Raw genomic sequence first — 23,643 nt, forward strand, 5'->3', positions numbered from 1 at the left:
GTTTAAGTGTTCCCTTTATTTTTTTGAGCAGTGTATATATACATAATTAAATAGTACCATTGCTTGGTCAGGGAGTTGTATAATAAAGTCCATGGTTACACATTGCTTTTTCTGATACCAATTCTGTAAACAGCTGACAAGGGTTTTTCTTGAAGGTGTTAAAATATTTTTGGGAAGAACTTATGTTATCAGGGGAGACCGTTGGTAATGGATGCTTTGACAAGGGCTGTGCTTAAGAGCATAAAAACCGTGATGTATCATGGGTAAATTGTGACTGACTGATCTACAAGTAATATTGAGTAGTTGTTCACGATGCAAGGTGATTTGCAGAACAGTCGGTCTCGACTTGTCTTTTTAATGTCTGCTGCAATGTGGAATACGCCCAGGCTCTCTGTGATAGATCAGGTGACTTTTTTACATCACATCATCAATCTATCACACAGCCAGTCTCTCAAAGCTTGTATTGATTTTGAGGGACTTATAAAGTGCAGTACATAGGCAGCGTCTTGTAAATCTAAAGGTTCACAAAATGATAACCAGCTTCTACCCCCAACCCATAAGACTGCTGAACAGTTCATCAAATGGCTACCTGGATCATTTACATTGACCCCCTTTATTATGTATTTATCTATCTTAATGGTTTTGCACTGGCTCTATATACACACACACAGAGAGAGAGTCTTATACAGCTAACCTTGTGGGGGGGGGGGGGGACACAATTCCGTCCCATTCAAAATCCAATTCTAACCTTAATCCTAAACCCCCTAGAAATAGCATTTGCCCTTGAGACTTCTGGTCCCCACAAGAATATTTAAACATGTCCACTACATATGCTCACAAAACACATGCAACATGACGCCACAGACACACTTGGTACTCCTTGTATATAGTAACAATTTCCTTTAGCAAATATTAGTGTTATTGTTATAATTATTTTACTCTGCACTGTTAGGTTTGGGCTCATACGAAAGCATTTCACTGTGAAGTCTACACCTGTTATATTCGGCTGAAGTGACCAATGAAATGTGATTTGAGCTATGTTTTCATTCCATAGATGATGCTGTGTGTTTGGTATCTTTATCAACAATGCTGTACCCATGATAAGACTGCACATTGAATCAAGGTGCAGTCTGATTGTAGCAGTGGTTTGGTGGTTTATTTTTTTTGGGGGGGGGGGGCTGGAGTCTTTTATTATTATTTTTTACATTTAAAATAAAATAAAAATGTAATAATTAAATTTTCAAAGTTTTGCTGACAGATGTAACCTATTGAATATAATTTTAGAATATGCATAACATGCATCCTCCAAATCCTACATCTGCCCACAGGCTGCGTTTGATTATTTTCTTACACTAATTGGTCTCTGATATTTTTGAGCTGATCTGATGGTCAAAACACCGATTTGTAAAAAAAATAAAATAAAATGGTTTGCCTGTGTAAACACAGCCTTAGGCATACCTAATTTCATAATAGGCCATCATCACTGTCAATTGTGAATGATAATTCTTAACATTTTACCAGTGAAACGTCCAAACTGCATCTGCATACCAATAATTTGATCTCAATCAGTTTAATGGGAATATGCATTTGAATGTCCTTGATTTGTGGGCTAAATCATCTACTTTGTATATTGATAATTTACATTTATTCTGCATGTGACAAACTTTGATTTGATCAAAGCCAAAATGTTAATTTCTTATTTTTTTTCCCAGACGAGAAGAGTTGATATGATTATATGTGGGCTATGAGTATGTGTAAATATCTAGTCATACTTGTGAAACATTGTAAATGGTGCCCTCTTGTGGCACTACAACTATATATGACAGCTATGACAGACTGGACAATTTGTAGTGCAGGAATGCAAATCTGAGCAAATGTTTTGAAGACCTCTATAAATCAGGACCTTCTTTGGGGCCGGATGCTTCCTCATTATTTGAGGGCATGCGTCAAAGGCTTCTCATTTTTTGTTACAATGCATAGCAAATGTGTCAAATCAACACTGACCGTGGGTCCTGTGTGTGGAGGTCCACACTTTTCAGTGTTAAATTAACACTGCTTATTGTAAAGCCTTATTTGCATATTTACCAGAGTGCCTTTCAAGTGAATTGTAGAGGTACCACTAATAACTATTTGTTAGAGACATGGTTGTTGCATTCATCCACTCCAGACTGTAATTGGTTAAGAGGCATAGGCCTACTGTATGTGATTGTAATTAAGGTTTGGTCATACTGTTTGGGATTCTTGTGGTCAATTTGCAGTGTACTATTTATAGTTATGTTCTGGGTCCCCTGACAAGCTGTTCAAAATAATAATTGGGGAACCCTGCATTAAATAAGTGGAATGAAGATTTGCAAAAATATATTTGGCACTTACAGCACCAAAGGTCATGCAGAATAGCCTACTTACCGCATAAGATGAATCTGCACAGTGCTGTCTGTGGTGCACTGCATAAAATTATCTCTGAGGACAGGAGGAGGGATAGAGGTCTGTTTTGTGACTAATCAATTTAACACTTGGTTCACCAAATCTAGATAATGGCATTTCCTATCATGTAATTATGATCCATTGTAGTTTTACATGAAGACCTGCAATGCAGAGTGTGGCTTGTGCTCATTCACATCCAATTCCTACACTTGGTTCAATTTTGTGAAATCAGACCATAGTAGTTTCTATCTGCATTTTTTTGTCTCTGAAACTTTGAGTCTATTTATACATTTCCCCCATCCTCTACTATTCTGGTTTATACAGCATACTGTACATGGCCCCCTACACTTACAGAAGCAACACAAATCCTAACGTAACAGAGACGCTGAGAGTCGAGAAGCAGGTGAAACGTTTAAAACAAACATGAAGCGAGACAACATAACAGTAACGTCGACGCATAAACACAGGAACAATACTGACTGAGGAAAGAACCAAAGGGAGTGACCGATATAGGTGAGGTAATCAGGACGGTGATGGAGTCCAGGTGGGTATCATGTTGATATGCAGGTGCGTAATGTTGAATCCCAGGACCGGCTGTTAGTTGTCGAATGCCGGAGGGAAGGAGCAAGAGAAGACGTGACAGTACCACCCCCCCCACCAGAATGTCCACCGGAACCCAACACCGCTCCTCTGGGCCATACACCTCCCAGTCCACCAGATACTGGAGGCGACCCCCACAACGGCAGGAGTCCAGTAGGGATCTGACGGCATAGGCCGGACTCCAGTCAATAATCAATACATGGACGTAACCCGCCATCCTTCTTGGCCATGAAGAACAAACCAGCCGATGCAGGAGAAGTGGACGTGCGGATGAAACCTTGATGGAACGCCTCTTGGATGTAATCCTCCACGGCCTGGGTCTCAGCCACCAACAGAGGGTAGATGCGTCTGTGTGGAACCGGCAAGCAGGTCGATGGCACAGTCCAAAAGGTGATGAGAAGAAAGACCGGTGGTGCAGGTCTTGGAGAATACCTCCCGCAGGTCCTGGTATACTTCCGGGATGTTGGACTGAAGGGCAACCACAGGACTCAACTGACGCGGAACCACAGGGGATGGGGAAGCAGGTCGTCCGGCATTCGGGTGACCAGTCTGATGCTTATTCTCGACCATGAGATGGTGGGGTTATGGCGTTGAGGTCGAGGATGATCTTGTGAACTGGTAATGAAGGGGTTGTTCTCCTGATGAATGGACTCCACTGTGAGGATGGGTGGTGTGTAATGGTTTTAGATCCTAGTGGCCGACTATCAAGGGCTTGAATCGAGAAAAGAGAGCGGGTATGAGATATTGAGAGGCATGGACACAGTACATGAGGGTCAGTCAACTAGTGTGATGGACACCAAAGAGTGATAAAGATGGAATACTCACTCCTGCCCCAGGAGGTGGAAGATCACGTGGTTGTTCATCTACTCTTGTGTATCCCAGATTAGGAAGTGCTGGACACCGCTGGAGCACTCCTTGACCACAATACAGACAGAGACCCAACTGTCTCCATCACTCCACCGTAGGGAGGTTGTGTGACCCCTACCTCCATGGGTTCAGGCTCTAATCGGGTGTTCACTGAGGGAGGGAGAGACGCAATGAGAGTACCTGCACTCCTGAAGTAGGTTATCCAGACAGATGGCCATCGCAATGAGTGTGTCCAAGGAAAGCTTGTCTCGACAGGCCAGTTCCATCTGGACCATTTCGCGCAGACCTAAATAGCGTACGAAGTGCCGGCTAGTTCCATCTGCTGGATGTTGGTACCGTCCGGAAGGTGAGCGCGTACTCGGCAGCCGTCTAGTCCCCCTGCCATAATTGGAGTAGTTGCTCACCCCCCTCTCTGCCCTCCGGGGGAGGATCGAAGACACATTTAAACAGAGCCATGAACCACTCATAAGATTCTAGCTCCTCTCCCAGTTGGCCGTGGCCCATTCCAACACCTCCCAGTCAGCAGAGAAATAACTGTGGCAACCTTGGACCGTGGGAGTTCCCATCTGGTGTGTAAAGTCGAAGGAGCACTGAAGTAGGAAGCCAGGGCATTTAGATGGAGTGCCATCATATTTATCCGGGAGGGACAAACGGGCATCGCTGACCTGAGCAGGTTGTTGAATGGGCTGACTCACTGGGTCAACTGGTTGTAGAGTATCCTCTGCTAGTTGAAGACAACGCCTCCCGGGTGTGTTCGTGACTTTGCACATGGCGAAAAACCTCTTCCATAGCCGTCCCCAGTTGTGCCAGCTGGTCATGGTGTTGACTTAGAAGGTCAACCTTCTGGGAGATATTCTGTTTTCTTGCTAATTCCATTGTTGGAGTCAGTAGTCTGTAACAGAGACTCTGAGTAGAGAAGCAGGTGAAACATTTACTAAAACAAACAACCATGAACCGAGACAACATAACAGTAGTGTCTACACAGGAACAATACTGAGGAAAGAACCAAAGGGAGTGGCAGATATAGGGGAGGTAATCAGGAAGGTGATGGAGTCCAGGTGAGTATCATGTTGACTTACAGGTGTGCGGAAATGATTGATGCCAGGTGTGTGTAATGATGAATCCCAGGACTGGTGGTTAGTTTTCGCACAAGATCCCAGGTGAACAGTTACATAATGTGGATCATTGGTTGTCAGTCATCACACACAGAGGCCAACAGGACAGTCTGTTTGAACAGTGTTATTTTTAACTTAATGTGAAAATTTGTCTGAAAATTGTTTGTGGGAATATTTTACTAGGCCAGATCCAGAACATTAGCCTATAGCATATTTGCAATGATATACCTAAAAATCATGAAATTCTAGATGACTTTTATATTGCCATTTCTGTAAGTAGGCTACAGTGTATTTGATGGAGAAATCATGCTTTGATATTAAGTATGTACCTTGTCAGAAATCATGGACTGATGTTATTTACATTTTTGATGTCCTTTTAGATACTTTGTGATGGTAATGATATAGTACGCTAATCATCCAGTTGATTCTACTGTCATGGATCTGGGCAGTTTGTGAATGTTTGAAATACCTTTTAGGAACATTCAAAATGCGTGTAATATTATCATTCATAGGTGGGGATGACCAACATGTGATGTATACTTTTGTGCAGAGAGGGGCAGTATTGTCATGGCAATGCTCAATATACAGTAATATTGGAGATGGATAGACCTACTATTGGTCCCCAACTTTCACCTCATAATGGTATCTACAATATATTCTTACATGTCGACTGATTTCATTTTATCATATTAAAAAGCAGTATGATTTGCACTAGCCTAAACAATTCAAGCTCTGACAAGAATGTAACTTAGACCAACGCTCTGCCCCATGGCATTTTGACCCTGTTCTATATGTGTTAGTGTCTTGGTCAGAAGGCCCATGGGAGCTGATCTCTGATTTGTAACTAAAGTGAAAAAGCAGTCTTCTCCAAAGGCCTGTTTAGTACCACAACCATGCCGTGTGGTAGCAAGAAGGTGCGGAGATGGGTGGGAATGGGGGCTCCATCACAGTGCTCGGTGCAGGAGCCTAATACTCCAAGACACACACCATTTCTGGGTCCTAAATGACATCCTATTCCCTATTTAATGTACTACTTTTGACCAGAGCCCAAAAGTAGATCAGTATGTAGGGAATAGGGTACTATGTGGGACTCATCCCATATCAGAGGTTAATCCATTCACGAGGGGACGTCTCCCTTTCATCTGCTGCTCTGAGACACATGAGCATAAGGTCAAGAGCAGCTCACGTTATTAGCCGTAATGTCAGAGACAAGTGGTGTAATTGACTTCAAGGGAGAGGGGATGAAAGGATGAGAGAGGGAATAAGAGAGGAAGGAAGAGAGCAGATAGGGAGGTATATAGCCAGCCAGGCAACCAGATGATCATTGTCAAATGTCTTTTCTAAATGAGTAGTATGCCTATCACTCTGAAAAGGTCTAAAACGTCTATGACTATGTCAAATCAAATCAAAGTTTATTAGTCGCGTAAACAGGTTTGCAGATGTTATCACAGGTGCAGTGAAATGCTTATGTTTCTAGCTCCAACAGTGCAGCAATACCTAGCAATACACATAATCCAGAAAAATGCAATAATAAATGACATAGGAGGAGCCATGACTAGCATACGACATATAAAGTTGGTGAAACAGTAAACGTTATTATTCAACGGGTGGGTCTAATCCTGAATGCTGATGTGCTAAAATCGCTTTCCAGCCGGTGTCTATTCCACAAGTTACCACCGGCTAAATCTATGACGTTAAAACGCCTATTTACTCTGTTCCATTTGACTGAGCAATCCACTGTCTCATCAGTCCAGACAGGTAATTTATAAACTTGATCTCCACTATAAAAAGCATCTAGACATTATCTCACATTTCTTTTAGATTAACATTTAGTTTTCAACAGAGGAGATTTGTATTAACATTGCTGTCTGTCTCTCCGACATTTCCAACATTGTTTCAATATTCAAATTCGATCTCCAGCTGTCCCATAGCAATGAACGAGTCGGGAGGAGACAGACAGGCAGCGTTTCTCAGCCAGTCGAAATCATGAATCAGCTGGCATCATTTTTATGGATATATATACAAAGAAATGTCAATTGAAAAAAGGTCAAATGAAACGAAGTGCAGCTACTGTAGTTTGCGGTCTTTCCGGCTTCAGTTTGAAGTGATTGTGTTAGCTGTGTTGTTGGCTAGCTCCTCTGAACAAGTGTCCTGACGATTGAGCACATTTTCATACCGGGTGAAATCATGCCTCATTAATAAGGATGTATCCAAATAAATGTCACTATAAAACAGTTTAAACAAGTGCAGTTACTTTGCTATTATTATGGCTGCACTTTTTGACATGACTGTAAGTTAGCCGTAGATGGCTAGCTAGCAAGCAAGGGTTAAGAACATTGCCAGCCAGTATGTCAAAGGAACATTTAGAACGAACGACTGGGTCGCGTCCATCAGTGGAGGCTTATGAGGGGAGAATGGCTCTGAGATCTCTGCGGTTGCAGACGATACAGCCCGACAGGGTGCTCTCAATGGTACATCTGAAGAAGTTTGAGTGGGTCTCAGGGGCCAAGACAAATTTGTTCAGCCTCCTGAGGTTGAAGAGGTGCTGTTTTGCACCTTCTTCACCACACTGTCTGTGTGAAGAGACCATTTCAGTATATCAGTGATGTGCAATTTTCTTTCTTGCTCAAAACTTGAACCTAGCGACACCTGGTGACTGAACTGTAGTAACAAACTGTGGCTCTCAAACAGTTAGGAATTATTCCTCAACTAGTTCCGCTTTTACACTAACCTTCATAAGATCTTTAAATTGCTTAGGATCCAATTTTATATTTTAGTGCTCACCAATCTGTGGTATCTGTTCTTTAGTGCACTACTCCAGAAGTTCTTCATTCGGGCACTCCAACTTCTCTACATTACTACCCATGATAAACTCAACTAATTTACCAATTTAGACAAACAAAAAACAAATGCTTACACAAATAGTGTTGGTACCTAGTGTACATTGATAATGTGAAGGACAACCTAAACAAAATGGCAACACAGCGGAATTACTACCCCTACACAGTGCTCCAGCCTGACCATGCACAAACAATGGAGTCCAAACCAAAATCCAACCAAACAAATTAGCCAAATGTACAAATAAAACACCATATTACCAAAACAATCCAATTGGATGAGCCCCCACTGTGTTATGACCTGGCTCATAGTTCGTAACAACAAAGGTAGACCACGCATTACTTCAATTTAAAAATAAATAAATGTATTAAACTAAATAATAATAATAAATACAAAAATGTAACATAAGCTGTGGACGTCTGTAGAATCAGTAGTGTATGCAGTGCGTGGCTGAGTGGAGAGGGTGTTGTCTGGTGAAAACAGACCAACAAAACTAAAAGTCGTAGAAGCCAGCCTGCCAGTCAGGGAAGCGAGCAAGTGTTGGCTGATGTGGCCACCCTTTATAGCCTGCAGGCCAAGCCTGCCCAGGTGCGCCACATCAGCTGCCAATTGGCCTCCTGCAACAAGCAGACTACCAAACAGGAGATGTCAGCAGACATAGAGAGTGGGAAAGATGTCACAGCATGCCAAGGAATTTGAAGCTTTTGACACTCTCCACTGCGCCCCATCGATGTGCATGGGGATGTGCTCTCTCTGCTGTCTCCTGTAGTCCACGATCAGCTCCTTCATTTTGTTGGCGTTGAGGGAGAGGTTATTTTCCTGGCACCACTCCGCCAGGACTCTTACCTTCTCCCTGTAGGCTGTCTCATTGTTGTTAATAATCAGGCTTACCACTGTTGTGTTGTCAGAGAACTTGATGATTGAGTTGGAGACACGTGGCCATGCAGTCATAGGTAAACAGGGAGTACAGGAGGAGGCTGAGCACGCACCCCTGTGGGGCCCCAGTGTTGAGAATCAGCGTGGCGGAGGTGTTGTTGCCCATCATCATCACTTGGGGTCAGCCCATCAGGAAGTCAAAGTGTAAAATCATTATTCACTGCTATTGTTGATGATATGTATCTGTTTTAGGGGCTTTAGTTAATGATATGCCTCAGTTTTGACAAGCACAGGTCAGAATAAACTCAGGATAACACAGTGACTAACCAATGTTATTATTTCTCGTCCTCAGGAGAAAGGATAGGGCAAGCAGCCACCAGGTGTTACCACAAAAGGTGGCAAAAGAGCATCAGTTAATTTAGAGAGAGTGTAAATATACTAGAGTATACGATTTTGGGACCTCAGTGGCGTGCATTGTGAATAGCAGGGTATTTTCCCAAAGACCAATATAAAATACAAGTCACACAATGTGAATGTCTGTTGGTTCCATTCTGTTGAGTTGAGCAGTCCCCACAGGCAGAGACTAACCTTGGCCCAAACCTGGTCCATTTTGACCAGGGCCCATATGGTGTTGTAGTGCATTATTAGGGAATAGGGTGCTATTTGGAACACAGAAAGACTCCGAACAGCAGGGAAGGATAGAGAGAGAGTTTCTCCAGGGGGGCAGACAGGGGAGTTCACAGCCAGAGCTAGCCCACTGAGGTGAGGAGGAATCTGAGGGAGTCTGGCATGGGGGAACTCTCTTAAGTGGCTAAAGACAATATCCCACCATAACACAACATCCACAAGGGATGCATTACTCCTTCACATGTCTGGGGACTTTCTGTGATGTGAAGGATATCTTTATGAATGTCATTATATTTCTGTGAGCTCTTAAGCTTCTGCTTGCTGCTGTTATGACTTACTTGACTTGGATTTAGTCATTTCAGCTCCTAGCAGAACAAAGGGCCTCAATGGTGCATCTCCAGCGAACTTACTGTGATATGTTATGACAAGTAAATTCAGGAAGGCCATACTGACTGGCTATTTACTGTAGCTATGTTGTATTCTGCGACATGCCTAAGTCATTACCTGTAGAAAAAGCCAACTTCACCAATGGCTTAATCAGCATTATTCTGCGAGTTGAGGACTTCAACAGGACAAGAATTTGAGCTAATGTGTTAATCTATTTACTCAACAAATTCTGCAAAAAGTGAGCTGAATTTGAACAAGCTTGTTTAGTAAAATTACTAATTCATGTTTGCTCAAAACCACGTTCATCATTATCATATTTCTCAGAATGCTCTACTGCAGGTTGATTTTACGAATTGCTTGTTTTAATACCTGTGTTTTTGCATGTGCATTGACTGGTTGATGAATCTTATGCTACACAAATATAAATAACATACTTTTTTAAAACTATAGCAATCTGTTGGTGAGAGGGTTGTTTCAGTTTAGATGATTTAGGTAGTCTCAATAAACAATCTTCTGTACTCCGGCAATCATTCTCAATGCATGTTGTGGGTGATAAAAATGTATAATTGTTGGATATCCTCACTCTGACTGGATTCCAATAGGAATTACACATCACTTTGCAAGCCAGCGTAATGTGACTTGCAGGCTTCATGTGGCCTGTAAATCAGGAGTTTCCGACGACTGTGTTAGGGTGTAACTAAGCCCTCAAAGAAAGGCCTTATGATGTACAGTGGGGAGAACAAGTATTTGATACACTGATGATTTTGCAGGTTTTCCTACTTATAAAGCATGTAGAGGTCTGTCATTTTTATCATTGGTACACTTCAACTGTGAGAGACGGAATCTAAAACAAAAATCCAGAAAATCACATTGTATGAATTTTAAGTAATTAATTTAAGTATTTGATCACCTACCAACCAGTAAGAATTCCGGCTCTCACAGACCTGTTAGTTTTTCTTTAAGAAGCCCTCCTGTTCTCCACTCATTACCTGTATTAACTACACCTGTTTGAACTCGTTACCTGTATAAAAGACACCTGTCCACCCACTCAATCAAACATACTCCAACCTCTACACAATGGCCAAGACCAGGGAGCTGTGTAAGGACATCAGGGATAAAATTGTAGACCTGCACAAGGCTGGGATCAATAACACACTACGCCGTCATGGATTAAAATCCTGCAGCGCACGCAAGGTCCCCCTGCTCAAGCCAGCGCATGTCCAGGCCCATCTGAAGTTTGCCAATGACCATCTGGATGATCCAGAGGAGGAATGGGAGAAGGTCATGTGGTCTGATGAGACAAAAATAGAGCTTTTTGGTCTAAACTCCACTCGCCGTGTTTGGAGGAAGAAGAAGGATGAGTACAACCCCAAGAACACCATCCCAACAGTGAAGCATGGAGGTGAAAACATCATTCTTTGGGGAAGCTTTTCTGTAAAGGGGACAGGACGACTGCACCGTATTGAGGGGAGGATGGATGGGGCCATGTATCGCAAGATCTTGGCCAACAACCCCCTTCCCTCAGTAAGAGCATTGAAGATGGGTCGTGGCTGGGTCTTCCAGCATGACAACGACCCGAAACACACAGCCAGGGCAACTAAGGAGTGGCTCCATAAGAAGCATCTCAAGGTCCTGGAGTGGCCTAGCCAGTCTCCAGACCTGAACCCAATAGAACATCTTTGGAGGGAGCTGAAAGTCTGTATTGCCCAGCGACAGACCCGAAACCTGAAGGATCTGGAGAAGGTCTGTATGGAGGAGTGAGCCAAAATCCCTGCTGCAGTGTGTGCAAACCTGGTCAAGAACTACGGGAAGTGTATGATCTCTGTAATTGCAAACAGGTTTCTGTACCAAATATTAAGTTCTGCTTTTCTGATGTATCAAATACTTATGTCATGCAATAAAATGCAAATTAATTACTTAAAAATCATACAATGTATTTCTGGATTTTTGTTTTAGATTCCGTCTCTCACATTTGAAGGGTACCTATGATAAAAATGACAGACCTCTACATGCTTTGTAAGTTGGAAAACCTGCAAAATTGGCAGTGTATCAAATACTTGTTCTCCCCACTGTATGTAATGTATAAAGATCCTAATTATAAAGATAACATATTCAATTAGTCACTCACTTGGTGAAGGCTACAGGACTGAAATCCATTGAATACAACAAGCATGTCTGTCGCTAAAAAATACAGTCATAGGTGGTAACTACAATTCACTCGAAAGGCAAGGCACACCGGGAAATATGTAAATCTCAAGTTGAATTGTATGTTCCCTCAACCTAAAATTCAAAGTTGAGTGAACATACAATTCAACTTGAATGTATGTTGGTTCAGCTTTATGCCGAAATGTTGAGCAAACTCACAATCCTATTGCAGCTGGTTGTCTTACAACTGTACGTTGAACATTTATTTTTCCTTTTTTTCCAGTGGCAAATCAAGTGTTATTTGTTGAAATTCTCTGCATCTATGTGTGTGGTGTGATAATACTCCTAATTCATACCAGAGAGGCTATACCCTATCATCTGCTACCTGAACATCCTGGATGTGTCCCAAATGGCACCCTGTTCCCTACATAGTGGGACCTGGTAAAAAGCATTGCAATGGAATAGGGTGCTATTTGAGATGCAGTTCTGTTCCTGAGGGCCCATTAAGAAAATAACAATACCCTTCAAATACCTCTCTATCACCTGGCCCTGACTGTGAAATGTTAGCTTGTCAGACAACTCTGTTTCTCTCAACTCTTGAATTTGACTTTGGAAGCACTTTCTCCTTGATTGACAGATGAACGAGTGATAAGGCTTCATCAAAATGTGCAGTCTGACAGTTCGATTTGACAGCCCTCTTGAAACTAAATATAGTCCTTGTTCTAGGCAATGCATCATCTTGACAAGAGAGTGAAGTGAGAGAGAAAAAAAACCTTGTGTTGAGGAGGTTGATAGTATATCACTCTAACTGGTCCATTCTTTCTACAGGGGCAAATCCATACATATTATCTATTCTACAAAATAATGTGTAAATGTAATAGTACTGTTTAACCGGGTTGAAGACCAGATAAATATGAAGTAAATCCAGCCCTTTAAAAGCCATTCAAGCCTTATTTGTCAATTATTCATCTGTAATCTGAAATGTGTTTTGCCATTAGCAACGCGCCCTGTGTGCAGTTTTGATCGGTCGCTAAGTATTCTCTTACTTCTGCTGTCTACACTTGGAGAGTGTTCATTTAAATCATTGTGATACGCCTACATCCCCATTCCCCCATTTAGCAAATAAAATCCATAAATGATGCATGGCATACCATTTACATAATTCATAATTAAATCACAACTCGATGGGGTGGAATTGATTAATTCTGAAAATGCATGTGCCGCCATCATAATACACAAATGAATATCTTTGGTTTTCATTGGCACATGGTTTTCATGGGCTGTAGTTGGAGCTGTTCCATGAGTAGGAGAAATGCTATAATGATCTGTGCATTTTGGTGGGAGGTGGGGCAGAGAAGCTTGCATCACAGTGATGGCCGCAATTTGCATTTGCCTTAAGAACTTAATTGTGAATTGAACTTGTCACATGCTAGGGGTCATCAGCTTGAACACTGTATAAGATTAGGGCTAATGCATTTCCATTCTCTGGCTAGGCTACAGCGCAGAGCTAGAGCCAGAGGGCTGCTCTGATGATGGGGACGAAGACCTTTCCCATAGTCCACTGAACACATGAGGAATCTACTTCCTGTACGAAACATGTATGGTCTTTGATTAACAAGGATACACAGTGGCAGCAAAAAATGGTTTCTATAATGTAATTTTCAGAGTAATTCACAACATTAGATCTTATGATTATTCAGAATTTTGCATTGGCTTGGATTTCTGAAACTGCTCGACTTCTAATGTAGAAATGTCATTGCCCAAAGGTTTATACCTTTGTACCCTATTCCCTTTATAGTGCACATTTCTAGCCAAAAGTAGTGTACTATACAGGAAATAGGGTGCATCTTTAGGAAAACAGGAATTACTGCTTTAACAATCTCAATCACCTTTATTTGTCTTTGCTCATTTTATCCCTCTCTGGTTCCTATTTCATATATAGTGTATACTACTTTTGACCAAAGTCCTGGTCAAAAGTAGTGCACTATATAGGGAATAGGGAGCCATTTGGGATGCAGACCCAAGCCTTTCACCATTAGACAAACAAAGGAGTCCTCTCCACTAATGGCCCCTCAGGGTTCATGAGAAAGCTGTGACTATCTATTGATCCGGTGTCACCCAATTTCTCTGTGAATTACACCTCCCCTAATTCCCATTACATTGTGGTCTCATCAGTGGGAACAATAAGCCTTGTGTCACTGAGGGTGAAAATATGAGGAGGGAGAAGACGGTGTGCGAGGAGAGTCTAGTGGAGGGTTGGTGGGGAGGATGTGGTTCCCCCTGCCTAGTCCTCCTGGTGACCTCTAGGCTCGTGTGTGTGTGTGTGTGTGTGTGTGTGTGTGTGTGTGTGTGTGTGTGTGTGTGTGTGTGTGTGTGTGTGTGTGTGTGTGTGTGTGTGTGTGTGTCTAGCAAAGAAATGCTAAAACTCAATCTGGACAGTTTGCAGATTAATCAAAAAATTCGATTTTTATAAATAGGGTCAGTTCCAAAAATAGAGGGCTAGCTCCGTATGCCCATAAACCTGTCACTGAGATATGCCTTTCGCAATGATTATACTTAATCCCCCTCTCCCCCTCCAGCCCCCACTAGCTCCCTGAGCCGCCAGCTAGCCACTATCTCTTCCTTTCAATTATATGTTTCTCTGCTCTTTTAGACAAAGAGTAATAAAGCTATAAATCGTATATCCTGCTGCAGATATAGACTTTTTGTCTCTGAGCTGCTGTTGAAACTGCCATAAACCACCCACAAAGTCAAAGATACGGATTTACAGTTATTTAACATCCCCCTTGTCCCCTAAATCACAGCGATAAGAGAATTAAGTGATGACTATAGGTTCTTTGTCCTCTGGCTATTGATTTTTCTAACAGAGGCCCACAGGCAGCAATGTTTTTATTGAGCACCCCATTTGCTTTCAGTTTACCTGAAGTTAAATTGGTACACTGCTTGCTCTTTGATTCAGAGTAGACACAAAAATGGGATGTGCACAAATACGCAGTGCCTTAAACAAATAAACCCAATAAAAAAATGTTTGCTAAAACATTCTGAATATGCACATTTCAAGTCAAGGCGTTAGTATCAGCTATTGTTTCCAAGTCACCACTCATCATTACCACAAATGCTGGATGCTAATAACATTACAGTAGGCTTACTTTAGATAGCTGGATAGTACAGCGCATTCAGAAAGTATTCAGACCCCTCAACTTTTTCCACATTTTGTTACGTTACAGACTTATTCTAAAATGGATTTAAAAAAAGTATAATTTCTCAAGTCTAAAAACCTGTTTTCGCTTTGTCCTTATGGGGTATTGTGTGTAGCTTGATGAGTAAAACAATATATTTTATCCATTTTAAAATGAGGCTGTAACGTAACAAAATGTGGAAAAAGACAAGGGGTCTGCTTGAAGATCAGTGTGGGTGTGTGTGCTTGCGCATGTGTATGTGTATGTGTATGTGTATGTGTGTGCGCATGCGTATGTGTATGTATGACACAGTGGCATTTTGCTTGAAGATCACGACCCCGCAGCTATATGATAAATGTCAACCACAACATTGTCCTGTTAATAAGACATGCCACTGCCAACCTACCCGTCGTCTCGTTGCTGACTGACAAAGCATATGGCCCCCCAAAGTAATAACTCATATTGATTGAAATATTGCTGCCTGGAAGACGTTAATTTTGTCCCTTTTGAGAAGAAAATACTATAGTCAGTATATACTAGCTAGATTGTTGTGATGACAGCTCTTGTAAATTTGATGCTGTGTACAAAAATATACATCCAGGAACTTCTGTCAGAAACCATATCAACTCATCATTAATACTCACATGATTACAATGAGTAAACTAGCGACACAGATCACGTTGACAACGGGCGCTAAGAAAAATGTGTGTGGTCGGTGCACTGACTGCACACTACTTTGAAAAATGGCTTTGATAAAGGTGTGAATTTAAATTATTATTATCAAATGCCGTTTATGAAATACCAGTCTATGGTAAAAAATAATTATGCGTAGCCTACTACTGTATCGACATGGTCCTCCTTCATAGCACAACACTGCATCTCTTATGAGAAGAGGTTAATGGCGGGCCGGGCTGGTAGTTTAGGGGATTTTCCAGTTTAGGAGCTTAACTGGTGCCCCCTCTCCTGTCACACAACAACCAAACAGGAAGAGGCCGCATACCACTCACTTCTTGCTCTATGTTTAACTCTGATGGGCTATGTCCCAAATGGCACCCTATTCCCTATATAGTACTGCAATATATAGGCAATAGAGTTCCATTTGGGACCTATACTTGGGATTTATTTTGGGTATCCATCTTGCAGACAGATATGGTATAATGTACCTAGAGTGGCTTAAGCAGGTGGTATGTTGTTGTTATTAATACCTATCACTGTATAGGGGAAAGTGGGGTAAATTGCGATTTTTTTTAACATTCAGCATCACTTCGTCAAGGGAAATATAGTATCCTTTCTAACAAAGATATCTACATATATTTCAGGATGTGGTGTATCCCTGGACATAATCACAATTAATGTAAACAACAGTTTTGAAAACATATGTTGTCCAAAAACAAGTGGTCTCTTGACACCATTTATCGTCTACGAATGTCGGTACTGAAATATATATTACCAATAACATTTTTAAACCACGTCTATCATTATTTCCCAAACACAATTCAACATAATCATAATCACTTTTTGTATTTTTATCATTTTAAGCATAGTTTAACACGGCCTTAACACCTAACAAACACTTTGTACTTTTTAAAACACATTTAACGTAGGCCAGCCCTGTTGTTACCTCATATCCAAGCGATAATGGCTTGCATTATGCCTGGGAAGAAAACACTTAAATTTGCTCAACTTGCCATTGGCTCAACTTATCCCAAGGCAAACCTTTTGACTATATTAGCCCACAAGGATGTACTTTAATACTAGGTTTAGGACCTCATATGGAAGCTTATAGAGACCCCAACTGATGTATAGAACAATCGTAAAATGATCTACTTTATTTTAAATACAAGCATTACGAAACCTCTAACCCAATACATTCATTTTAATTTACCCCACTCTCCCCTACAACTCTCCTTGCTCTTACTTTATCTCCTGAATGACTCTGTTACTCTATTTTACAAATGTGGACAGTGTGCATACTTCATTCCATGTAGTTATTAGCTTCTTCATCTCAAGTGGTGGTAGCAATGTGAATTTCATAGTGATCCTGGCTAGATTACAGTGTATCGTTAGGTCAGCTCTCTGAACCAGCTCTTATCAATGTGTGGTCTCAACAGAAGAACCCAATGTCCAGGTTCAAATAGAGACAGGAAAGAAGAGATTCTTTTCAGATATAGAATAACAAAGCAGATTATATTATTGCGAAATTCTCAGGAGCGTCTTTTCAAAGCTTTGCATTTGCCATTAATCAACAATTGTGCCGTGGTGTTGCATGCAGGATGTGGGTAAACAGTTTCTTTAATAATTTCTCTGGGATATATTAAAGTGTATTTATGACCATTGTGGATACGTATAAAAGAGGACTGGCAGACATGAAAATCAAGGCCTCTCAAGGGTGTCATCTATCTCATGGTTCCCTATGCTAAATCACAGATGAAAATAACAATACTCAAGATTGAATGAGATGGTAAAACAATGCCTAAGCCATGGCCTAAGCATTGCATGAGGCATGAGTTGCACAACATGCTAAAAACAAGTTATTGTGGGCCATATTTTATCTGTGTACAGTGTTTTTGCTTCCAGAATGAAATCCATCAGACTTTGTTCTGTACATCAATGAAAAATAGCAGGTTTTAATGTAACTGCATGTGGCAATGTGTCTTTCCTAATGCTTGGATTTAAAGGCCTACAAAAGATGCCTTCTCCCCTGTTAGCTTATGTGAAGTCGATTTCCATTACTAATATATAAATCACAAGAGAAGTCATTACTAAGCTGGACTATTTCATTATGAATCACAGTAGAAGTCATTACTAAGCTGGACTCTTTCATTAAAATGAGCTGTATCTTCTGCCTCTGGGAGCCGTATAGGAAGAATATACATCCTACAGAGAGAAACACATTAAAGGCAGCAATGCACCCGGGTGAAGTATTACTTCATTTATCCCACTAATGTATAACATTTATAACTCTGTGGTGAAAATAGGGGACAACACATTCTCAGAGTCTACATCATTAAGCTTTTAATAATTTAAATCTAGTTGGTGTGATAATAAATATACTGATGAAAGTTAAGTGGGCGTAGTAGCTGTTAAATGCGATTGGAAAACCTTGCACTTATCTAAAAGAGTAACACGAACAGTGCTGGAAATTCATTAATACAAATGTAATGGTTATACCCTACTGTACTTTTACATAGAAGCAAAAATACCTTTTCATTATGTGTTCGGCAGGGGCACTTTAAAAAAACACTTTTAATTGGATGGTAGATAACGGATTACTGCTTTACTCCAGATTGCTCGAGCTTAGAATACATTTCTCTCACACACCAACTCAGACACAGTATTGACTTTCCAAATGAAAAGACATTAATGTAGATAATGGCCATTTTGAATTCTCATTAGTCATTGGGTTTCATTGGCAATCTGGAGGCATGGGCGATATATTAACAGTGGTGTTCATGGCTAGTCATTAAAGGAGAAATAAAAGTTAAAATAAATCCAATCCTGAAGCAGGAATGCCTGCTATTAATCTTGTTGGGCGACCATTGGGTTGCCTGCTTAACGGTTTTATTTAGTCATTTGTGTCCACTCCCTGATAATGCATTTATTCTGAATAATGCCCTGCTGCCAAAAGTCCAAGAGATAATACAGTCAACACTGCAAATGGTAAGTTCTACACAACATCTCAGTTGCCTCTCCTACTGTGGATCACATCCAACCATGCATTAAATATATATAAGAACAACTTTGTAGGACAATTAATTGTGTACATTTTGAACTGTATATTGTATTATTATTATTTAAATCAATGTGCATTGGTACAGTTTATATTGTATTAAAACAGTAGTTTCCTACAAGAATTTGTGGTTAATTTGACACCACAACCTCTACACGTGACGTCATCGCCCTAAAATAGCCAAGATTCTGTGGTAGTGGTGCATAAGATCATGAGCATGTGGGACATGAAACGATAAGTGGTGACTATGTTTTCCATTGTAATACACACAGTTGACATCACAAATCATATGCAGAGGCTGTAGAGCCTCAGCCCTCTATCCTACTATCTGCTTTGTCTGCGTCCTAGTCCCAAATGGCACCCTATTCCCTGTATAGTGCACTACTTTTGACCAGAGTGGGGTTTTGGGGCCTATGGGGCGCTGATCAAAAGTAGTGCACTAAATAGGGACAAGGGTGCCCTGGGACATATGCCTTCTCTCCAGTCCTCCTAAAGTGGCTCTGATAGCCGAGCATCTGCACCTCTGGGATGTTGACAAGGGTCCTGAGAACCAGGAAGGAATGTCAGAGCGGCAGGGCCTTGTGGATTAGCTTCCCCTGTCTAGTCAATCTGAAAGGGCTCCCGACTGAGTCCTGAGCTCACTGATAGTGATAGGGAAGGTCAAAATGTATTTATTTGCAGCCATGAAAGTTCTGGCAGGTTTTTAAGGCAGTTCTGTCAGCAGCATCCTTGCACTCCTGACTTATAGCTGCAATATGTAACGTTTTGGACGACCAGACCAAATTCACATAGAAATGTGTGTTATAGATCTGCCATTCTCATTGAAAGCAAGTCTAAGAAGCACTAGATTTGTTCTATGTGCACTATTTCTATGCTTCCCGTTCTTAAGTTTTGTTTTTGCATCTTTTACTTTGGGTTTTGTACACCAGCTTCAAACAGCTGAAAATACATTTTTTTTGTTTATGGAAAATATATTTCAGAGCGGTTTAGATGGTACAATGATTTGCTTATTTTGTCATATCTACTGAAATTAGGAGATCTACCAGAAAATGGCGGGATCTTAAGCAAAGCAAATTTGTTACATATTGTACAAATTGGATTCGTAACATATCATATGAACAAGTTTCTTTTATTTTTATACAGGCTGAAATTATACTAATGTTCCCAAGCATCACTTTAAGAGTGACTGCTGAGACTCTTTGATGACAAATGATGTTGACACTCAGAGCTCAGCTCACTGATTAAGTATGTGATACTGGAGGACTTGAACTGAAGCCAAAACATACAGAGAGGAATATCCCTGTTTGACACAGTACTCTACTAGAAAACACACAAAGGAATAGGGATATCCCCATTCGAATTGACACATAAAGTCTTTACTGACACAGTACTCTACTAGAAAACACACAAAGGAATAGGGATATCCCCATTCGAATTGACACATAAAGTCTTTACTGACACAGTACTCTACTAGAAAACACACAAAGGAATAGGGATATCCCCATTCGAATTGACACATAAAGTCTTTACTGACATAGTACTCTACTAGAAAACACACAAAGGAATAGGGATATCCCCATTCGAATTGACACATAAAGTCTTTACTGACATCAGACTGTGTTGTTTATCTTCCAGTTTTCTGAAAAAATACTAACAACTGTGTTATAATACACAAAACATAACACATAAGATTAGTAGCTATTACAATAAGCTTGTTACTAGCCAGGCTTCCCGCTTTAGATTAGTATATATTACAATAGCCTCGTTGCTAACCAGGAAGTTCCATGGCAGAAATCAGTTAGAGGGGTCGGTACCGGTTGTAAATCAGTGATGACTCGCAACACGTCAAACCAATCAAATGCTTAGGCAGAGCACCAAAGATGCTCAAAAGATTAGTGCCATAGGAGCAACCAACAAGCACTGTTCAAGTTCAAGTTTTGTAAGTCGTATGTATGGGATACGTATTGTATACACCGTCCAACGAAATGCTTACTTGCAGGTTCCTTCTCGATAATGCAACAGCAAAAATAAATAATACAAGATAAGAATACGAACACAAAGTAAATGGCTCAGTAGAATCAAATAAACATTTTAGCATAAATATAATACAGGAAGGCACAATTTATAGTCCAATATTTACACTTGTTTTGAGAAGGGGGGATTGATGGGCAAGTGTTTAAATTATGCAGTGTTTAGCGATCATAATGAGAGTCTGGTTGCAGCAGTTGTGATGTGTGTGTTTAGAACATTAGCAGCATGCTGGTTTTCATTGCAATTCTCTGTTATGTCGTCTCCTTATTTCAAATAAATCCGATCAGATTTTTATTTGTAACATGCGCCCAATACAACAGGCAGTGAAATGCTTACTTACAAGCCCTTAACCAACAATGCAGTTTTAAGAAAATACCACAAAAAAAGTAAGAGATAAGAATAACAAATGATTGAAGAAAAGCAGTAAATATCAATAGCGGGGCTATATACAGGGGGTACCTGTGTTGAGGTAATTGAGGTAATATGTACATGTAGGTAGAGTTATTAAAGTGACCATGCATAGATAATAAAGGAGAGTAGCAGCAGTGTTCCGGGAGGGGGGTAACCATTTGATTAGCTGTTCAGGTGTCTTATGGCTTGGGAGTAGAAGCTATTTAGGAGCCTCTTGGACCTAGACTTGGTGCTCCGGTACTGCTTGTCGTGCGGTAGCAGAAAGAACAGTCTATGACTAGGGTGGCTGGAGTCTCTGACAATTTTTAGGAAACTTCCTCTGACACCGCCTGGTATAGAGGTCCTGGATGGCAGGAAGCTTGGCCCCGGGCCGAACTTACTACCCTCTGTAGTGCCTTGCGGTCAGAGGCCGAGCAGTTACATTTTAGTCCTTTAGCAGACACTCTTATCCAGAGTGACTTACAGTTAGTGCATTCATCTTAAGATAGCTAGATGGGACAACCACATATCACAGGCATAGTAAGTACATTTTTCCTCAATAAAGTAGCTATCAGCAAAGTCAGTGCTAGTATAACGGAGCCGAGTGACTTGGTGTATAGAGAGAAGAGGAGAGGGCCTAAAACTGAGCCCTGGGGGACACCAGTAGTGAGAGTTCGTGGTGCAGACACAGATCCTCTCCACATCACCTGGTAGGAGCAGCCTACCAGGTAGGATGCAATTCAGGAATGTACAGAGGCTGAGACACCCAGCCCTGAGAGGGTGGAGAGGATTATCTGATGTGTCACGGTGTCAAAGGCAGTGGATAGATCTAGGAGGATGAGAACAGAGGAGAGCGAGTCAGCTTTGGCAGTGCGGAGAGCTTCTGTGACACAGAGAAGAGCAGTCTCGGTTGAGTGACCTGTCTTGAAACCTGACTGGTTAGGGCACGAAGATTGTTCTGAGGGAGATAACGAGAGAGTTGATCAGTGTTTTCGAAAGTAAAGAAAGAAGGGATACTGGTCTATAGTTTTTGATGTCAGGTGATGGTTTCTTGAGGAGGAGAGCAACTCAGGCCATTTTGAAGTCAGAGGGGATTCAGCCAGTGGTCAGGGATGAGTTAATGAGAGAAGTGAGGAATGGGAGAAGGTCTACAGAGATGGTCTAGAGAAGGGAGGAGGGGATGGGGTCGAGCTGGCAGGTTGTCAGGTGGACAGACCTTATGTAATGCCATCATACTAAGGCCTCAAATCAAATTTTATTGGTCACATACACATGGCTAGCAAATGATAATGTGAGTGTTGTGAAATGCTTGTTCCGACAGTGCAGTAATATCTAACAAGTAATCTAACAATTCCACAACAACTACCTAATACAGACAAATATAAAGGGATGGACTAAGAATATGTACATATAAATATATGGATGAGCGATGGCCGAGCGGCATAGGCAAGATGCAGTAGATGGTATAAGATACAGTATATACATTTAAAGTGACTAGTGATCCATTAATTAAAGTGGCCAATGATTTGAGTCTGTATGTAGGCAGCAGCCTCTCTCAGTTAGTGATTGCTATTTAACAGTCTGATGGCCTTGAGATAGAAGCTGTTTTTTCAGCCTCTCGATCCCAGCTTTGATGCACCTGTACTGACCTCACCTTCTGGATGGTAGTGGGGTGAACAGGCAGTGGCTCGGGTGGTTGTTGTCCTTGATGATCTTTTTGGCCTTCCTGTGACATCGGGTGCTGTAGGTGTCCTGGAGGGCAGATCATTTTCTCCTCGTGATCCATTATGCAGACCTCACCACCCTCTGGAGAGCCTTGCGGTTGAGGGCGGTGCAGTTGCCATACCAGGTGGTGATACCAGGTGATGCTCTCAATTGTGCATCTGTAAAATTTGTTAGGGTTTTAGATGACAAGCCAAATTTCTTCAGCCTCCTGAGGTCGAAGAGGCTCTGTTGCGCCTTCTTCACCACGCTGTCTGTGTGGGTGGACCATTTCAGTTTATCTGTGATCTGTACGCTGAGGAACTTAAAACTTTCCCCCTTCTCCACTACTGTCCCGTCGATGTGGATAGGGGGGTGTTCCCTCTGCTGTTCCCAGAAGTTCACTATCATCTCCTTTATTTTGTTGACATTGAGTGAGAGGTTGTTTTCCTGACACCTCACTTCCTCCATGTAGGCTGTCTTGTTATTGTTTGTAATCAAGCCCACTACTGTTGTGTTGTCTGCAAACTTGATGATTGAGTCGGAGGCGTGCATGGCCACGCAGTCATGGGTGAGCAGGGAGTACAGGAGGGGGCTGAGCACGCACCCTTGTGGGGCAGCAAAGTGGAGATGTTGTTTCCTACCTTCACCACCTGGGGCCGGCCCGTCAGAAATTCCAGGACCAAATTGCACGGTGCGGGGTTGAGACCCAGGACCTCAAGCTTAATGATGA

This window comes from Oncorhynchus mykiss, chromosome 23, assembly GCF_013265735.2.
Source record: "Oncorhynchus mykiss isolate Arlee chromosome 23, USDA_OmykA_1.1, whole genome shotgun sequence".
NCBI lineage: Eukaryota > Metazoa > Chordata > Actinopteri > Salmoniformes > Salmonidae > Oncorhynchus > Oncorhynchus mykiss.